The sequence below is a fragment of the Linepithema humile genome, chromosome 3, assembly GCF_040581485.1.
Source record: "Linepithema humile isolate Giens D197 chromosome 3, Lhum_UNIL_v1.0, whole genome shotgun sequence".
NCBI lineage: Eukaryota > Metazoa > Arthropoda > Insecta > Hymenoptera > Formicidae > Linepithema > Linepithema humile.
The window spans coordinates 7404553-7425819 of record NC_090130.1 but is presented as its reverse complement, the minus strand read 5'-3'; the positions used below and the strand labels follow the sequence as shown (position 1 = coordinate 7425819).

The 21267-nt window shown below is 40.5% G+C and overlaps 1 protein-coding gene across 1 annotated transcript in view; it reads left to right on the top strand.

Moving 5' to 3' along the window:
* LOC105676396 (uncharacterized) overlaps positions 1-21267 on the top strand; it is a 413689-nt gene that overhangs the window by 48697 nt on the left and 343725 nt on the right. Inside the window, exon 3 of the mRNA XM_067351940.1 lies at positions 6148-6211. The gene's annotated coding sequence lies outside the window, so the exon portion shown is untranslated. The remainder of the gene's footprint in view (positions 1-6147; positions 6212-21267) is intronic.

The following is a 21267-nucleotide window of genomic DNA, read 5'->3' as shown; positions in this document are numbered from 1 at the left end:
TCAGACGTGGGCGGTAAGAGAAGATCAAAAAATTCTATGAGAACAAAAAGTAAACATATTGAATAATATACGTCAATACTACGTTTTTCATTTACATACGCATATTTCTTATAATAAAAAGATGCACGCTCTCTCAACTTTTTATCACGAGTCTTATTTTTTATATGATGCGAATAAATAAATAATATTACTTTAAGACCTTATAAATTTTACGCCGACAAATCATTGTACTTTGAATTTCAAATATTTTTTGTTAGAGATACGAGAGTCTTCAGTAAATCGAAAACACAGTTCAGTTCGAACGTTGATCGTCGATAGCGGTCCAGAGTGAAGCGTGTTAAAATTTCCGCGCGGGAAGTAGGTCAGGCGTCGGGGATATGAGCGCGGCCATCAAGCGCGATTCCCGAACTAACGTGTCCCACCGTCTTCTGAATTCGTAAAGTAAGGATTCACGAAGAATCTTCGAGGGAGTAGAGGGTGGATGTTCGGTGGGTTAGCGGCGGAAGAGTAAGAAAGAGGTGAGGATAGAAGGTGGCGCAAGAAGGAGAACGTCGGCCAGGACGCGAGGCAAAAGAAGGAAGAAGATGTGGTGGTGGTGGAAGAGGCATGTGTCCCAAACGACGTATGCACGCCGAGACACGTAAACGATATATCAGGGGGTTAGCCGCTGGGGACGGACGACCCGGGCCATCTTTCTTCCACTTATACGTGCGATATTCACATGCGCAAACGTGATACACTCTATAGAGAGATCCACTGGCAGATATCCGGCGCTGCCGCTCACGACAGGAGCAGCCAGCGAGCGCTCTCGTGAGCTGTAAATGTATTAAGGTTTGACGACCGTGGTGGGACACCCCCCCTCTTTTTGACTCGGGGGGGGGAGTAAAGGACTTGGGGGGTGGCCGCCGGATCTTGCCTACTATGTACCTATACGTGCTACGTGCATGCTCTTCTTACGCCACCTGAATGAGAGATCGACTTCATTTTCGTAAGCATGATCTTTTTCACGACGGCGAAGCACACAGTCGCATAATAACTTCTCAAATTGTGCTTAATAGCATTTTTCAGATTACAAAAATTGTTTATGTGCGATAGTAAAGACTTGATTAATGTATTATCATTTTTATTCGCTTGTTAATTAAATTTTCAGCTTCTAACACATATTTTATTAATTGATAATGAATAGGTTATCACCAGTTTTGTTACATCTTTAATACTTGTACGAAATCAGTTCTTGCCATTAATCGCCATTTGATATCGCTGCGCGACATACAAATTACTGACGGGTCGCCGGCGGATAAAAAGAAGCCGACTACGTGCGCGAGCGTCCGCGCGATGAGGATGGCAGTTCGTGTGGGGTGGCTCGTTCGTATGCGTGCGCATTATTACGTCCTTATATTATATCGCGAAGGTACAAATGTCCGTACGTATGTAAAATTCCTAGCTCCGGCCGCGTAGAGCCATAATAATATCTGTGCTGATAAATGAGACACATAACCGTACACGGGTCTCGTACCCCCTACTCTCAACCCACCTACCGTACCACCCTCTGTCCACCCCACCATTTCTGTTGCTGCCGCCGGTGCTGCGCCGCCGATGGTACCACCCCGTATGTCTCGGCTTATTCCACTTTTGCGGCGATGTATTACGAATTTTACATTTTACAAACGGCTCCGCTATCTTCCACGACACGCGATCCTTCGAGGTACAGCGAGGCTCGTGATAAAGGACGCGGCGTGGGTTTGTACTCGGGTGAAATGGAAAGGAAAGCGACGCGGCTTCGGATCCGAGAAAGAGATCTCCTCGAAATATTCGAAAGTAGAAAATGATGCTGACACATTGATAAGAATGTTTGTGAATTTCTAGGATTGTTTTTCATCTTATTTTGCTCCTGGTCTGAAATTTCATTATTATGTATTTTTCTTAATTAATTATGTGTGATTTAGATTCAAATATAATTTGTTTTTATTATATTTTGCAAACGACTAATATGTAATTTATCAGAATGTATATTAATTCTTGATTGTAACAAAGTTATTTTAAATATCTGTTTAGAGATAAGAAATCTGGTCTTAAATTTATCAAGATTTATAAGATATAATAATAATTTGATGTAGACATTTTATGTTTTCTGTAGACTTATATTCATTCTTCTTATTTATACATTTATAGTTGATATATATGTACTAGATCTTCAAATTAATATACGTTGTAAAAATTCGTCACATTAGTAAAGAAGATGTGTGAAAATGCCATTTTAGATTTTGCACGATCGCACACTGCGAACGACAGTTTCTCAGAATTATGGAAATCTCTGGCAATGTCGCTTTCAGAAAATAGCACGGCATGAAAATATGAAAACGGTTGACGAACGAAGGGGAAAGCATTACGCGCACAAGGGTTTCGCGAATGCTGCTGGTGATAAATAGCGAAAGATTTGCAAAATATATCGTGGCAGTAAGACCCGGCTCATATATGGCGGAAGAGGTTTTAGAAGAACGTATATCGCGCGTTCTAGAAGAAAACGGCGAACCGTTTGTGTCCTCGAACATTGCCAAGATATTCGCCGAGTTGCTCCGAGTACTTGTCAAGAGATGACTCGCAAAGAAAAAACATCACTTTGTCTTACGTTAAATTTCGAGTTTTCGCGTATTAACTTTGTCTGTATATCTCGAAAAATCTAATCTATTTTACTATTCTATTATTCGAAATTTTCTAATTCTTTTAATATTTTATTTTACATATTGATCGAAAATTATATTACGGGAATTAAATGTCTCGAGAGCGGAAGGTCTTGTACGGCGATCTGTGAGAAAACGTGTTATCGTCGCGCAATTTCTACTTACTCATGTCGACACTCTTCGATATATACGCCGTGAAGATCGAAAGGAGGCGAATTATTTCGATCTGTTATTCGGCGTATGCTGACACGGGCTTACCACTGAAAATAACCGACGCCGGTCGCGCCGAGAGACGCGAAATTAAAAAGGAATACGAGAAGCATCTTTAATCTCCGGGTCTATAAAGAGCCTTCCACGGGAACGATCGCTGAGGATCGCGAAACAGCGGCAGGCGGGAGGGGGTAAGAAAGGATTTCGCGCTGTTCGGCAGCAGCCGCTACGTTTCGAAGCCTTCGGCAGAAAGGAAATCGGCTTACCGAGCAAAAATATACTGATATTTATGAGGGTCGCGACATCAGGGCTAATCTTCGGGAGATAATAATTTATCGGCTACCGCCAGTACACTAAGGAGTTGTATTTTGACTGAAATCCCTTAGCCACCCGCTCCAATGGCGATCATACGAACGTCTTTCCACTTTTAACCTTGCCCGATGCCGGCCTATGATCCCTTGGACAGTGACGTCCAACTGTTTTTCGAACAGCTCTCGAAGCGTAAGAAGCGAAACGAGCTTGAAATTGGGATGTTTTTGTTCGAAAGTCCAATTAATCATTTTATAAATGACTTTCTCAAATTTCTTTTGTAGAAATTATCCGCTTGTAACGATTATTATTATATTACGCGCGGATTGTACATTTATGCAGATAATTAAATCGAACTTTGCAGAGATGGCAATCAAAATTTTCGATACATCGTGTCTGACTTTTATGTTCAATAAGATAATCTTAAAAACTTTCCACGGATTAAACACACAGATTTTAAGTTGGACACCACTGCTTTGCAGTACCGAGTCGTATTTCAGTCGACTTCAAAGACCTAGCTGACAGCATATCGCGCTTCGATGGGGATAGGTAAGCGAAGAGAAAATCCAGACGTCAGCGGGTAGATGATACATGTCGATAATCTTCTTGGATCGCGCCGTGGACCAGAACTTCGCTTTAACGCGTCATCCGATTAGGAAAGCGCAAAAACATCCTCTCACACCTTTGCCTTCGCAAGAATGTTCGGCGTCGATCGGATGAGTCTTCCGATCGGAAGTCGCGTCGCGCAGCCCCGCGTACAGAAGCAAATCGTGCGGGCACGGAAACGCGAACGGAATAACAATGCGATCCGATTTCTTTCGGTGATACATCGACTGGCGTTTCGTTATTTACGGCGATCTCCATAATCTACCCTAGAAGTGACGAATTGTATCGAGGATGACTACAAAAATCTGTGGACGCATTGGGATTTCACGACATGCATGAATCTTAAATGAAGACTCTATATCTTTATTTATATTTTGTGCAAATCGAAAGCAGAAAGATAGAATTGATTACGAAAACCTTCTGTTTGTGCAAAATCTTCGAATTTGCCAAATGAGAGAACAGTTGGAAGAATATTTATATAAAGAAAGAAAACGAAATTTATTTTAATTCTTTAATTCTATGTATTTAAATCTAAGTATTTCAATTTATGATGTTACATGGATTTTTCTTATGGACTGATTGTGATATAGAAATCATACGTATAATAGTGATGATAATTGTAACAAGCTGCGATCACCTGGACTATCGACAGTGCTTTCTGTTCAGTATATTGTGTGTCTCGAATTGGTATGCGACACGGTCTTCCAACAATACGACAATTTATATGGATTTGGGAGTCTTCAGCGTCCTTTCGGATCCGCTGCCTTGAGTTTTACTTTCCGCGGCATTCAGTAGCGTCTTCGTCCCTTTCGCCTCTCTTTCTCTTTCTCGCTCTCTCGTTCGCGTTATTTTTCTCCTTCCTTTTCTCTAAGCTCACCCTCTCGCTTCCATCCCGCGGATCGCTCTGCTGGGCATCAGCAAGGTTTTATCCCGCATTCAGAGACTGGCGTCATCTCTCATGGATGGATCGGCAATCCTCTTTCACTCCGCGCCCCTCCGCGCACTTACCTCCTACACCGCCTGAGCTGTAGCACCCCTTTGCCAGTGCCTATTCGCCCACTCGATGGCAGATTATACTGTGTCTGAATTTGTGCAAAGTGCGTGCATCGCGCGCACCACATTCTTCGCGTAATCGCGCGGTGCTAACTCTTTGCGGCTTTAGCGCAGCGGGTATTTTGATGTGTCAGTGAATAGGTGTGCTAATCTAGGATTAACTAGTATTTTTTTAGAAGCGGCGCATGCAAGATTTATTTATTTATTTTAGAGTCTTTGTTGTGTGATTGATACAAAATATAAAGAAAAGAAATTTATGGTTTTAGTTGATAATATTGATATTTAAACACACTTAAGTCTAATGTATGTTATCTTTCAGCATTGTCTCGACATGTTTTAAATTTATTATTACTTTAGATATTATTTTTTTCTTGCATCGCAACGACAAGATTAACGAATATAATCACAATAGTTTAATCAACAATAATTATTTGAACCGGACCGTTCGGTTGAAATAATTGAGCTACCTTTCGTTATTTTTTGCATTTGTCCGGTGAACATATTGGCGTAATACCTTATTTAAAGGTCGTTTTATTCGGCGAGATAGCCTTTAGTAGGCCCAGACGTGCACTTTCGTAACGCGTAACGATTTTGCAAACTGCTCTTCTATGCTAATATCGATAAGGTAAAAAGGCTGTGGCCATATGGTCGCCCGGGGATTTTCCTTCCCATCGAAAATCATTCTTTTTAACGTTGGTTCTCAATTGCATTTGGATTCATTCTTACGCATGCTGCCACGAAATATCGAGGTGTGTTTTATATTTGTTGCAAAATTACGACGCGTAAAAGACAAGATGATTAAGATCAATTAATGTTTCTATTAAATATAAGGATTGAGCGCTTTTATACGCATTTTATTGTACATTGAAAGGCACAGCATCCTTAAATTGAGAATCACTGGCAGATGAACGCAGTTTCCAGCGAGTACCAAAAGATGGCACAGCCTGTATCATAATATTTCTTTGCTGCAACGCTTTAAATTCCGCATTTTATTTGAAGATTATGCAAATTGCTTCGCTGCTTTGTAGAAATGTCTAGGTGTACCATTATTACAAAATTGGACAGACTTATTCACAGGAGTGACAAAAGCGCGGTTAAGCATAATCGCTAAACAATCATGAGTTTAACAAATTTCCACAGGTTTTTCTTACTGTTTACAGATCGGTATAATATGTTAAATAATATTAAGTTACAATTTGCACATTTACCGTTATTTGCGGAATTCCGCTTTTACGGAAAGCGTCGAGTCCAATAAAAAAGTAACGTAGCTCCTGTATTTTTCTTCTAGATTCAATCGTTTCGTCGTGATGTCAGATCCATAACAGGGGCGACGCACAAAGGGACGCTGAAACGTGAGTAGAAATACATGTCTCAGTTCGGTACACGAGGACAAATGTGATATAATGTTACCTCTCTGTGACAGTGCACAATACGCGCATTTTTATACACGGTTGAGGAAGTTTCTTTTATCGTGCAAAGGCAGTATCTGTCTAAATCCGAAACTCTTGCTTGAGTTTCAAATAAATTGGATATGTACACAAGTACAATAAGGATCGACGCGATCTCTTTGTTATTATGAATTTCTGTCGAATAATGCACGGCAATTCAATTAACAGCTATACAAGAAAAGAAAGCTTCAAACATGAAAAGAAGTTAGAGCATAATTGTTTTAAAGCTCATATAAATTTAACAAATTGTAGTCCGCGCACGGAGTCTATAGATTCAATGAGATAAGAGGACCGAATATCATTAGAATTGTAGGAGCGTCGCCGCGATTTCTTGTAGCATTATGCAATACATATTTCTTTGTTCGTTCAAAAGGCTAACGAGGTGCAAATCTTATTCCACATTTATCATAGATGTATACTCAAGTAGTAGAGAAGCTTAATCTGACTACAAGAATCGGCGCATACGTTGTTTCAACGCGCGAGATCAGCCCGATAATTCAGTCGGCCGATATTTATGATATTTATTGGCTGGCTGGAACAATGGATCGATATTGTTTTTCGATTGGAACCTTAGCGACCGTGCTCACGCTTTGTGCGGCGCGGTTATGCGTATCGGACGTGCGTTCTTTATGCACACACGCGCATACAAGAACTCAGATCCCAGGCGAGTCAACCGGTCTCTCTTTGTATGTGAAGGGACATAAATAATATTTAATATGACAGTACGAGGCGGCGTCGCTTTGTGCGATATATTTGGTATAGAAATGTCATCGCGTATCTCACTGCCAAATGCAGCTCGCGCGGAATGCATCTTATCTTTGGTCGGTTTATGAACCGAAAAATGTATGGCGAAAATGAGCCTTTGACGACAATTTTGTAGGAAATTTTTGATAACAAGTAATGAAATGCGTTTTTGGTGCAAATGTTCAAAAATATTTGTACTCTGTTTATTTTCAAGCTGCAAAATCGACATTTAAATGTAAAATTCAGAACACAGAACTCGTGATTAATTATTTCAATGGTTTTCTGAAATTTTTTGCTAGCGTATTCTGTTACTATAACATTAAAATCGCGAACAGACTTTGATTCCGCAATGCGAGAGATAGCTGATCTACAATTTCCAAGTGGATAGTTAATAAATAATAGGTTGTTCCTTCTCTTGAAGAGAAGAAACGTGACCGGTGACTGCATTATATTCTGACTGTTAGTTCTTGCCTCCTGATGAGATTTTGTATTAATTTATCTTGCAGTTTATCACAAGACAATGCACATAATTGCGTTACATAAGATACACCGTATACTATCGTGCTTAAAACATTTAGCGTTACTCAGATTGATTTCCGCGATGGTGGGATATACATTCGTCAATGTTAAATTTAGTCCTTCTCACTTTTTTCGCAAGTCGACACCGCAATGCATATCATATTTGTACAAGTTTCCGTATACAGAATATACGCATAGATTCATCACTGTCTTCACGATGTTTCTCTCAAATAAATAACTTCTAAATAAACAAAGTTTCCGCGACGCATAACGGTTTAATACTACGTTTATGTACCCCGCGACGAAATGCCATGCGAATCATCGTTTGCCGCAAGGAAACAAATCTCGTTGATGAAAGTTCCTCGTAAAAGATGCGAAAAGCAATACCTCTCGTTGAACCGTTTCTCGCGTGACTTTTATGAGATGTATTTCTTGAAAATGGAAATATGATTTTTTACTTTCGCGGAGTACCTGAAATACCGGATAATTAATATTGTATAGGAATCTTGTCGTAAATGCGAATATTCCCAAGCATGTTTATTCCCAAGCATGAAAAAACGCGAAATACCGGTACACTCTCGATCTTCGATTGATATAAATCGAAGACAGAATCCACTTTGAACAATAGACGGATCATTTATTTGAATATCAAATTTGATAGCGCAGCACAGTTCTGATATCGCGTTATCCATAATCGTATTCAAATGAAGATCGCTTAAGGTATGTTGATTTAATAGCGGTTACTTGTCTTTTCTCTCTCTCTCTCTCTCTCTCTCTCTCTATGTCGTGTTCCAAGGACCTTAGGTCCTCCCGTCGGTGACGAACAATAACGATAAACCATATAATGGTTAAGCGCGACAAATATACGTAGACACGTACCTATAGACTGCGGGAGCAGCCGAAGAAAGTGCGGGAAGTAAGCGGGGAGGAAAATCGGAAGAGGAGTCGACGGAGGGCTCCGCATATGCATACAATTGATACAGATATACCATCGCCTTTACATATACGCGCCGCGAGTATTCTTCTCTCGGGGGTTGCCCGGCTTCGCAACCGACTTGTGCATCGGTGCGACGCGCCACGAGGAGAGCCTGCAGCTACGACGATGCCGGCGCTCTCGTAGAACCGAAGCGGTCAGGGAGCTGTACGAGAGAGAGGGGGGGGGGGGAGGGAGGCTACCGGAGGAGCCGATCCAGGTATAATCGCGGCTTGTACGGCGCCTTATTGCGGAGACTATTCGCGACAGGGCGGGCTAGTGTACATCTGTTTCTGTCATAAGGCATGATTTAGGGATGAGCGTGGGCATTGATCTTCCCGCTTTAAAAGATATCGACCGGGAGATTAATGCGAGGTCATCGGAAAGCCGATGGCCGAACGGGATTAAGGAAAAGTTGATTTATATAATCGATATCAGACAATGATGATTCTGAGCTTGAGAAACGTTTGATTTTTATTATTTTTTTTTTTTTTCTGAACAACTTACTTCAGTTTACTATTCATGCAATCTATGAATCAGTCATTCAAATTGTAAATGATAACTTTTAGATGTATTCGAGCATAGATTTGGAAAACAGAAATTTGACAGTGTATTTTTAGCAATTTAATGATTGCGATATGTATTTATGTTTCCAAACTTCCATAAAATTCCATTTTAAATGCTGCACTCAAGATTCTGCCGCCGACACGAGGTCACAGGGTGAAAATCATGTTGGATCTGAAATTTCTCACGAGTTCCCACGATTATATCAGATAACAGTTCCGAAATTTTCGTAACGTTGCTTTCCGAACTGGAGCGGCGGCAGCCTCTTGGTATAATGATACACTTTAATTATGCAATGCTGAATAGTAACCAGGGCTTATAGTGAGTTTTAGGAGAAATCTACCTGCTCTCTGAATTTGCCTCGTGAACAGTTTTCACATCGTATTTTATATAGGTGAACCAGTCTAAGTACTCTGGTAGGGTAATGCCGCTGAGGTATACGAACGTAGAAACGCGTATGACGCACCGGATAACCAGTTCCACATGATTTGCGGCTATTCTTGGGCGATCCAGCCGCGATAATAAAGTGGCAATGGAGCTTGTTAACGAGCGGGTTGAACGAGGATGGCTTCGTACGCGCGTCGCATGACAGTCAGTATCATCGGCGACTCATTTGGTGGAGATCATCATTTCGTGACTCGGTACGTACGCGCTCGTCCCGTGAGAAAATGTCCCGCCGTCTCGAATTATTACGAAAGATCGTTCACCACGATTCGGGGAATGAACGATATAATGTTGTCGCTTCTGTAACACACGGCGGTATAATCATTATTTCTCGTAGATCGCCGCGCGATGTAACACGTCTTTCGGTCAAAAGTAATAAAAGGTTTGTCATGTTCTATCCGATGTTGAATCATTAAATAAAGATCTTTAGCTCTGTATCGCGAGATAAAAGAATTATGGCTGAAAGTATAAATTTTACATAAATTGTAATCCTCCGACATATATAATTTTCACGTAAATGGAAAACAACGAGATATTTCTTCATATAATGATTTAAATAATTCTGTAGAAACACTGCGCACATAAATCCAATAAATTTACCTTATAACGACAGCAGACAAAGAGTATTTTTAAACAATAATTGCACTTTAATAAGAAACATGATATTCTTGAAAAATGTTTTAATAAATCATTGATTTTGTAAGAAAATTTATCGTTATTTAAAGAATTACAGATAATTATTCACTTTTGCTGAGTTTTCTCCAAATAAAAGATACAGTGGTTTTTGTAGCACGTAGAATTTTTTATAAGATACTAAATATCCACGTATATTGCATTAATGAGTGAGATAGGAAATATGCGTAATATAAGTTTTCAAAATATTTTATATATGCAGATTATATTTCTATTTTATAGATGAAATTATACTTTGCTACGAATTGTAGACATTTTATATTCGATGTGAGAAAATGTTTCAATGACTGGAACAACTACGAGAGATCATTCGCTCTGACTCTCTCTGTCTCTCTCTCTTCGAATCTCGGAATGTTTCGACTTTTACGTGAAATATAAGAGGACCGCTATTCGTGCCACTGTCGGGGGATTACAATTTTAATGGACATTACAATCGCAAATGCTTCTCCGGCTTCGCTAGGTGTACTCTTTTCAGCGGCTTTTCGACCTTTTAATCTTCTTAATTTTTGCTCCTCTTGCGATTGCGAAGCACGTTAAGGTTTAGTTCCGCTACCGGCTTATTTACTATTTCACTTTACTTTTTAACGCAAAATCCGTTCTTGTCATGGATGTTTATGTTTAATCCTGTATTCCCGGTTTTTTTCTATTTCCCTGCTTTTCGCCGATATTTTAATGCAACGGAAGTGATGTATTTGCATATGTTTAGCTATCTTGCCATGCAAATACTATGTTAGATATACATTGTATCATGGCTAATAAAGACTAACAAAAAGGAATTTTGCCACGTCTATCCAATTTGATTAACGATTGTCTCTAGCAAAGGTGCACTCGAGAGACAACCATTAAACAGACAACCATTAAACAGACAGACAACCATTAACCAGATTTAAAGATTGTAAATGAAATATTTAATCGTGATTGTAAAATTTTTAATTGGCAACACTTATGTATTCTTCTGTATTGCGCAGATGGTTGTTGGTTAAATCATTGACCGAATGAAGTCAAGGCAAAGAGGTCGCGATCATATCACGACTGACTCACGTTGAAGAGAACTCGCTCCATTCGCATATGTGACACACAATATATGCGACAAAAACCCGAATTGTGAGAGACGGTCTTGTCTTTAGTGCACGTTCTAGAATTATTTCCACTCGCAAAGTCACTCTATCAACAGTATGAGTATGGAATTCATAATACAACGATTAAATATAGTTATTTATTCTATTTATGAAAAGATAATTATTATTTTCTGATGCCGTAAAAATGATAAAGCGAGTAAGAATATTATGAGAATCGGATGATACGATTTTGTCACTCAAAAAATCCAAAAAGAGGAATCACCGAAGGATCATCGGAGAGGCAGGACGTCGGAATCTACGCCGGGGTCAGTCTGGTAGGCGGTACCAATGTGGCCAGGCCTACCTCTCATCTGATTCAGGCCTAACAATGGACCTGCAACAATGCAGGCACCTCGCTCTCGTCCGGACCTAGCCTCACCTACGTCCTCTTCCTCCGATGTCTGCACACACGTCGTACGTGGACACTGATACATGTCGAGCAGCTTCGTGGTCGCGAACCGAAACCGAATATAGAGACACCGGACTGGTACCAGTTGCAAACATACTGACCACAGTCTCGCGAATTGAACGTTCGTTACACAATGAAATCACGGAATGGAGAAGCCACGAGACGTCAGAATGCCTTGGAAACATTCAGATAATTTGTCTAAGAATCAAGAGCAAAATCGAGAAATTTGTAATATTATTGAAAATCATAGGCAACATAGCTAAAATTTAAAATAGAGGAAGCAAAAACAGATTGTCTGTAATTTTATAAAAATATCAGAAGAATTTGCATCTCTCAGGAATTTTCGTTGATTATAGTTTTACTTGAAATTAATTACAATTTTTCTCCACATTAATAAATGTTTAGCGAAAGAGTTTATATCCACGTCGATGTTGTATAATAATTAAGACCGCGGTAAATTTTTTATGGAGAGGTATATTATATGCACGAAAAGCATAGATCTTCCCAGTTGTACGTCAGTAAATGAATGGCGGGCATTAGTTAACAGGATATCAAAGGATATCCTGAGCCGGCCCACCAAGGAACCGAGACCCCACCCAAGCAGTCGATGCCTGCTGCAACGTCAGAAACGAATCCGTACCGAACACAATGCCTCGAACCTGAGCTTCTATCGCGATATCATCAAGTTATAAATTGGAACACAGCTTCGCTCTGGCATTATGATGTCTCTAATATGTCTTTTTCCTCGCTGGCCACTGACCAGCTGATCTTCGGCCCGATCGCCTCTTATATTTCGATTTCTAACGCGTTTATATGTTTACGACAGCTTGGACTTCTCAGTGCCTCGTCGATTGATTTGGCAAATTAAAAAATTCTACGAGGATTTATTAGTTACACGATTCCCGTCGTAATATTTTTAATCCATGGCAATGAGATAGCTTGACATATAATAATTAAAAATTCACGTTTCATAAGTAAGATGTAATATTTTATCATTAAATGTTATTCTTATTACATGTAATTACTGCTAGAGAAATTCTTGAAAATTGAGTTTTAAGATTTCACGAATACGCATTTGAAAAATGTTAATATCCAGAATTTAACGAGTATTTATGGATAACTTGATGTGCCCTATGGGCAACATTCTCGGCCCTTCCACCGGTAGGAATTATTCAAAATCCTTGCTCATGCGACTGCTCGAGATAAATAACTTTTGCCTCCACCTCTTCCTCTTTTATCCAACCGCTCCTCTTCCACCTCCATTGGGTGTCTCGTGGGTGAGCTCTCAGGGCAGTTCTCCATGCTCGGATGTTTAACATAACACGAGCAATCATTTATGCGTGGCGCGAGCTGGCTAGCGACCCCATAATTTAGACCAGTGGGCAGAACTAACTTGCAGCACCCTGCGATCGGTCCCATACGGGGTGTGCTTCATGTTTTTTTATGTTCTTCAACATCCCTTCCAACATTTTTCATTTATCACCGTGCGCCATATTTTTCAGCAAAAATATATTTGCTGATTTTTAGCTTCCAAAAATCGGTTTCGTAAAAATTAATTAACATTGATATCCTAATAATGATATTTATTTAATGATACTTACATACTTTAGCCTATTATTATGTAGCTTCAATAGCGAATAATATAAATAACTTAGCAATTGTCACATTTCCAGTTACAATCGTGAAAGAGCGTAATACGACGGCGACGCCGGCGACCAGGACCATAGAAAGATTCTTGCATTTCTCTTTGCAATCGTACATCACTCGTTTATGAGATTTATTTCGCTTATCTTGTATCCAAACGATTAGATCGACTAAGAAACTAATAAAAGCTGCCGGGCTACTATCGGATCTCTGCTACGTACAATCGTACAGAGGGCTTCTTCCGTAGATTATAGATTCGAAGCCAGAAAACGCATTTGTAAAGCCTTTTCGAGAAATGGTCGTCGCGACTCGGTAATAAAATCAGCATAACGATAAGTAAATACTTCCCACCCGGTCTCGTCGTGGGGTTCCTTAAAAAGTCACCGGGTATATCGAGACCCTATATACATACGCGGGCATCGTCGGGCCCCCCACGGCGGGATAAAGCCGGGCCCCACGACAGTAGCCGTGTACGCCATGGGTTAGACAATGCCGCGCGCATTAATACACTTCATATTAGTCCGTTTTAATGCGTGTTTGCCGGCCATTGTGAATGAGCGACACTGTTTATCACCGGCCCCCTTAGTCTGCCCAGAATGGTAGGAGGCTGCGTATTTATCCTTTGGCGATCGAGGGATAACAAATACGCGCATACCACACTTTGCTTTTTCAGTCGTTTAGTTATTTTTTTCCTTCCCTCAAATTGATCCACAAAATTCCTCCGCTCGAGTTCGACTCCAGCGTCTGGCAACGGTTACTTTAATTCTCGTGGACTAGACTTGTTTCACGATAATTTTAGAGTTGTGTCTTCATGTCCCGAGGTAGAATAATTTCTCTTTATTTCTGTTATCGGTGAGACGTGAATCAACCATCGAGTTGGTAATTATAACGAGCAAAATGTATACGTATATAGTCTATTGCCTTGTTAGCTTCACTTTCTCGCAGTTCTGTCATATTTTATATCCATCTCGACTTTGTTGCCTAAGAAGTATCGAGACATTGGCAAAAATACGCGAATAAATATAATGTGCCTCGGGCACTTCGATTTTTCGTGTGAAAACTGTGAACTTTCACGATGAAATCGCGAACCCGTGAAAGCAACATTGTACTTTCTATTTTGTACGGCAGTGTATCGAACGCTATATTTTATCGTGTGCTCTATATATCTCTAGGAGTAACGCGTTGCAGTTGTGCCACTGACAGTGACAATTATCAATGCTACACTGCGAATCTCGGAGACATTATTCGCGAACATTCGCATACGGTTTCTTTAACGTCACACTCCAGCGTTTCAAAATAATCGCTCGCCGCTCCAAGCCGGCTTTTCAGTGGACTCGGAATTAATTCTGGCGCACAAGGTTGCACACGCGAATTTTAGCGTGTGCATGTCTCGCGCACCGCGAATATTTCAACAAATACGCACGACATCTTAATACCATCACGACTCGTCGCGGGTCGGCTTTTCAGCAGACTCATGAATAATTCCGGGGGCCCAAAAGGTTGAATGCGCCAATTTGGAAAGTGCGGATTTCGTGTATCTCGAATTCTTGTCTGTCACAAAGAAGCGGGGATCGTAAGGAGAAAGGGACGCCGTGGAACAAGAACAAGTTGAGAGGCAATGAGATGGCAGGGTGCGGGGAAACGGCGAACAGGGAGGCGGCGGAAGGAGGAGAAAGAAAGCGCGGATGAACCCGCTGGATAAATATAGTTCGTTAACCGATGATGTTAGGACATCACCCCCGCCTCTACCGACGTATGAGTACACCGATATTATTTCTGGCATTGACTCTCCGCGACCGAGTGTACGATCCGACAACGACGACACACCGTCATCACTCATGACTCACGGGACTCGAAATATACTATACTCTCGATAGTAATCTCTCGATAGCACACTCTCGTTCGTAATTATTCGAGAAACGGTCTTGTTCCGTTGAAACTATTGCGTTTCAGCGAATTCTCACATACATTTTGTGCAATTTCGATTATGATAGTGTTAATTGTTTGATATTTTAGTGTGAATTCTAATTTAATCGATTATCATTCGGCTTTATTAAATTACTAAAATTTTTACTTAAGTTTTTTAAATGCAAAATAATTTTGGGACGTAAGATACACAGAACTTTGCGGTCGCTTTACTCTCATTTTTTCTGATTTTTGATAGTTGACGCGTCGTCTGGGACACTCCGCGAGAGAATAGTGCACCCCACACACGTCCCACGCAGATATCTCGATAGTGGATCAGCCAGTGTAACTTGTACAATGGTAGCCTTAGGCGAATCAGCCATATTTATGCTTTGTTGTGAACATAAAGACCCACCGTGAATGCATTGTCGTTGAGTATTTCATCGCGATGCATTTGTGTCTCTTCGACTCGAAACCTTTGCAGACGTCGCGAGGCCATTGATTCTTCCTTCCCCACTGTGATACTTTTTCTCTAGACGTTTGCCGATTTTTTTGCCACTCCTTTTATTTTTCGCGCTTGTCAATGCCTTTTCGCAATAACATTTTATGTTTTGAATTATAAAATAATTTCAAATTAATATTTTATACATACTCACATTAGCATTTTTAAAAATTCTTTACTAATAATCTCTTTGTTAATTCTTAGACTTATACCCGATATTTTTCGGCAGATAGATTTTGCATCTGGATTCGATGTAGGAATATGACTTTTTCGGAAGTATTCACATATGCAACGAACAAAAGCCGGTTTTTTTTTCCCATGGATCACGGATTTTGTGGCGAAATCTGCAAGCCAAAGAGTAGGCCGGACATTACAAAGACTGCGGAGAAATTAAAATCACGTGAAGTAACCGTCCGGAGGACGATGCTGCCAGAATATTAATGTAACGATGTTCGACTCGACGGAACGAATTATGCTACGCCGGGAACTGTCAGCACGCCAATCCGCTCGGGTTTTCGGATATTTCATAACGTCCTGCAGACGACGGAAATTTACAGAAGGTGGTTTATGCGACTGATCTCATTTTAATGGCTGTTAGATGGTGATATATTGGTCTCCGATGCCAAAACACAGCATTCGAGACTTGACCGCGCGATGTGTCTATTACGTTGCTTCGCGGATATGTTAAAACAAAGGATCATTATGTATTTATGCCTCTTGAGCAACACGAAAGTGCGAGCGGATGCCAAAATATGTTCCGAAATCGTGTACCGGCGCGAATAAATATTTTGTCGCGGCATCACGGCGCGCATTCATCCGTCATCACGTTTTGCCTCCGCATTCCGTTCTGAATCAATATTGTTCAAGTTAACTAGAAATATCCACTACGCGGATGTATTATGAAACCTCTCTCTATTCTCGTAACGCGAGTATTCCGCACAAATCTCTTCTTAGCGATTGCCACACGACGAATTAGCGTAGAACACTTTGATCTACGATCCACTCATTTGCCGTGCGATGACAATATATTGCGTTGCCACGCGATTATTTATTCCCTGCGGGTGTGCCAAGAATAAAGTCGATTCGGAGATTAATTTTCATCGAGAAAGACGAGGTAAAAAAAAAGTGGAGAGAAAAATGCAAGGATGTAGTTGTTAAGTCATCGAAAGTTTTATTGCGAAAATTCCATAAATTCCTTAAGTGGAACTAACCGGATGAGAATCAACTCAAACTTACGGCCATCATAATCCGGCGCATCCGGGCAAAATATAAGACGACGTCTCGAAGATCACGTATCTTCGGTATCGCGTGCCTTCGGCACCGTTTCTCCTGGCGGTTTCGCGCTCGTCGCTACTTAACAAACTTACCCCTTCAGCCCCGTCGTCTGCCCGGGGCTGCAACGGAGGTGCGGGGTACACGGAAATTCTTAACGCTGTTAAGATATGTTAATTTTGTTTACCTATAAGCTATTAAAGGGGTACCTAACGTGCTTAAAGCTAAACCAGTTTGGTTTTCGCTGGATGTGTTCAAGGCGGATCCTGAGGGATATAACGCCACGCACGCCAGCGTTGCTCGCGCCCTGGAAAGGGCTTTTACAGGAAGAGCTGTTACCGGAGAATATACTGAGCCGCGCCCTATGCGCTATACGAAAGTAAGATTGTATCGCGGCTGAGGCGATACCTCAAACAAACAAGCGACTTATCGAAATTCGCTCGAGATAATCGAATAAATCGTCGCGAGAGCTTTAAGACACAACAAACATTTACTTCTCATAAAATAAACACTAAATAATGCAAATATGCAGGCTGTTTAGAACGTTTTCGACATATTTTGAGATTATATTTCTCGAAACAATTTTTGTATCTCGAAAATAGTTAAATAAAATTTCTAACGACAAACAGTACAAAATAACGTTCTTCGATAATTGCGCTTACTTGCTGCAACACTAGGCGATAGATATAATTAGAAGATAATTTCCAACGATGTCTTAAAAGTGATCACGTTTACACGAACACTTGTAAGAAGTTCGGTGCGAACGCTTGCTTACGAGAGTCTTGATCCTCGGCGAAATAACTCGACGTGCCATCGAGAAAAGCTCATGCGCAGCCAGCCGGAGTTTTGCAGCTGCGCCTATTACTAATCCACGGTAGAACAATTTAAGTGTTTGCTATCACTAATAACCCGGCGAGCAAACGCGGCATTATTAACAGGTTCGCAAACATCTCCTGTATTAGTGATCCCGTCCCCCTATAACCTACATAGTCTTTCCACGCGCCGATCCCCACACGCCATCACCACCGGCACACCAACCCTTATTCCGATCTCTTGTACAGATATTTGCCGTGTCTACACCGACCAAATTATCTCCGGCGATTTGAGGATAAAGGATTTTCGTCGAGTGCCGCGCGCGATGCATTCGACCGACAGGATCGTGAGAATTGATTATTAATAAGTATCCAGTAAAAGGTGCGGCATCTAGTTTCCGCGCTGTTGTTTTGAATAATAATTTCAACGAAGAATACATCGTAACGAAGGTTTCGCGCAACACAATTACCCCGCGACAAGAAATATCCATTAAGAATTAACAATGAAGTGTAAAGTATTTTACGCTGCTAGAATTATCGATTTTATATTTTTTATATCTTATTATTTCTAAGCTAAAAGAAACAATGTTCGCTTATTTTCTCGCGTCGCTTCGATGTCGTTTCTGAAGGGAAGATAATCAGAAACCCTCGATCACGGAAGACAGCGACTGCGATTTTTGCCAGCCGTCGCACTCGATAGAACGTCACGATGTTTTCCAGTCTATCCAGCGGGATCTTCTTTTCGTGGTATAAATATGTAAATCGGGCCTTCTCCTGCCAGTCGCGGTGCACATGCTTTCGTGAGAGGCCACAACGAACCCGGTCTGGACTTGACCTTTCGTATCTTCCCCCCACTCTCTTCCCTCCGTTCGATCCCACCGTTTAGCCTCTTCTCTGTTCCTCGATATCTCGAGGAGACGTCGAACGTCGGCGGCCGATATCGAAGCGGATGCCGAATCCTGTTTCCTTGAATAATTCAGTTCACACACTCGCGCGCGATTTACGAAAGATTGTAAAACTTGATATCTATATGTACAGATGTCTCTCGGAATTCCAAAGGCAATGCTTCGGGAAATTACGATTGTAAATCACCGAACGTTAATGCTCCATTCGCGTCTGAGTACATTTTGCGTTTTATAAGGCTTTAATTATGCGTTATATGCCTTCATTCTTTTCAAATTGCGAAATGTGTTTCGCGTCTGTGCTAATATTTATAACCACTAACAATATTCGTAATACACATTCGTAAACGTTAATAACATAATATGCTATTTTTGAATATAACTGCAATTGTTGATCAGTTTTTCATTAATTTTGTGTTTCAGATTTTTTTATGTTACATTTTTATTATTCTGATTTTTGACATATGTTTATTAGTTGAGATATTAAAATTATCTTTGAGAAATTGTATGAGATGTCAAATTGTGTTCAATCTATAATCAAGATCTAACCGTTCATTTACTTTTGGAATTCGTAAAGCATCATTCGATTTTTCGAGCAAATCAATCGGCTCCGATTTCGTTCGGTCGGCGATTATAAGCTACGCGTGGAATTAGATTGAAAGCTAATTAGCATCGGACAGCTAATTTCGCTTCGACCTCGCCCTTCGACTCTGCGGCTAACGTCCGTATTTTCGTAAACGTTAATAATACCGTGAACAGATATCGGCCCGTCCAGCTGTCAGGTATGCCCACCCGCTGATATTTCAAATCGAAAGTGAAGTGGACAACGATCTCGGCCTAATAAACCATGGAAGAGGTTGCCGTTGTTGCCTGTCTAACGTAAAATCGACGTGGAATGCGTGACCGTGCAGTACGATAACTTGTAATTGCATCTTTTCTGAACGGCAATGCAAATTGGTAATGCATTAATGCAGATTGAACAATATTTCGTATTATCTTCTTTATAAGGCGATAAATCATAACTGTCTTTACGACATGCTGTAAAAGTATCATAATAATTTATCAATTTATTATTATTAATATTATTACTTGTTGGAAACAGCAATGTAACGCGCGATTTTAATATAATAAACTGTTCCTTCAGGAAATTTATGACGAATATTTCCACGTTTTATAGAGGCAGCGTGTCTTGTTGCGATGTCAAACTAAATTGTGCGACATTGACAACTAACTCGAGCGTGTCGACGAGGCGAGGGAAGAAATGTTCTTATTTATTTAGATTTCAATTATCTCGCTTGCGAAAGAAGTCAGCCCGTCTGGGACCACCTATCGTGTTCCTCCTATAATTCAACTCTCGAGAATCGTCTCTGTTAGAAAACAGTGAAATATCTGTGCCCGTACCATACCCCTTTTCCGCATCCGTGCCTTTCTCCCCGCTGCTGCGTGAAATTTTTTGCTCCTGCGGATTACTATCTATTGAATTATAGCGACATACAGACGCGTATTTGCACAAGATATCTCGAGAATCACACGTGTGTCTGTTGAGAAATTCTCTTTAAGTGCTCGATAGATGCAACATATTCGAACATATGATTCACATATGGATGTATAATTTTTGCAACTTAAAATGTGAAATAATTTAACTTTTCGAAAAACATCGAAGATTTAATTTTTACTTCTGATAGTAAAAAGCATGGGGTGTTTAAGGAAACAATGAAGAGGCTGCGGAAGAAAAAAAAAATGAAGAAGGAAAAAGGGTGAGAAGGGAGTTGAAGGAAATAAAGGGGCGACCCCCTACGCATCATCGTTCGGCTATTTTTCGGTTCGATCGTAAAATCTAATGGGCGCATAAACCGTGGAAAAAGAGCTTCGGCATAAAAAAGAGAACCGTCAACGATAGAAGCATTATTAATACTTTATGTTAATTACCGTATCGTTTCGTTCGTCGAACGGCCTTAAATCGAGTTGCTAAACAGCCGTGCCTGATCGTAAATTCGTTGTCTCGGCTTGACGCTCGATTAAAATCTGCTTCCAGGGAGAATTCCCTTCTCTTTTCTCGTTCTTTTCACCATTTCATCGGCTACGTCAATACGACTTTTCTTGTTGATGCTAATGTGCCGAATCTGTCGTCAATTAAAGTCGCATGATTTTTATTCAATTTTTAAGCAAGTAGAGAGTTATCTCATTCGATTATTTAAGTAAAAAATAATTTGTGGGAAATAACATTGCATTTTTATCTTGATTGTTTTTTTTTTCCAACACTAACCGTTATCTTGCTACGTCTTTTAATAAGAAGATAATTGATCCGTAATGAATTAGTGATTGCTTTATTAACCCCCTTTGTTCTTCCATCAAGAGGCATCGCGTGATTGCGTTTTTCATTATATAACAGCCACATGGTGTATCATACGTGCTTTGTAATTCAACCTGATTGTAGTCTAACCATAAGAACCAAACTG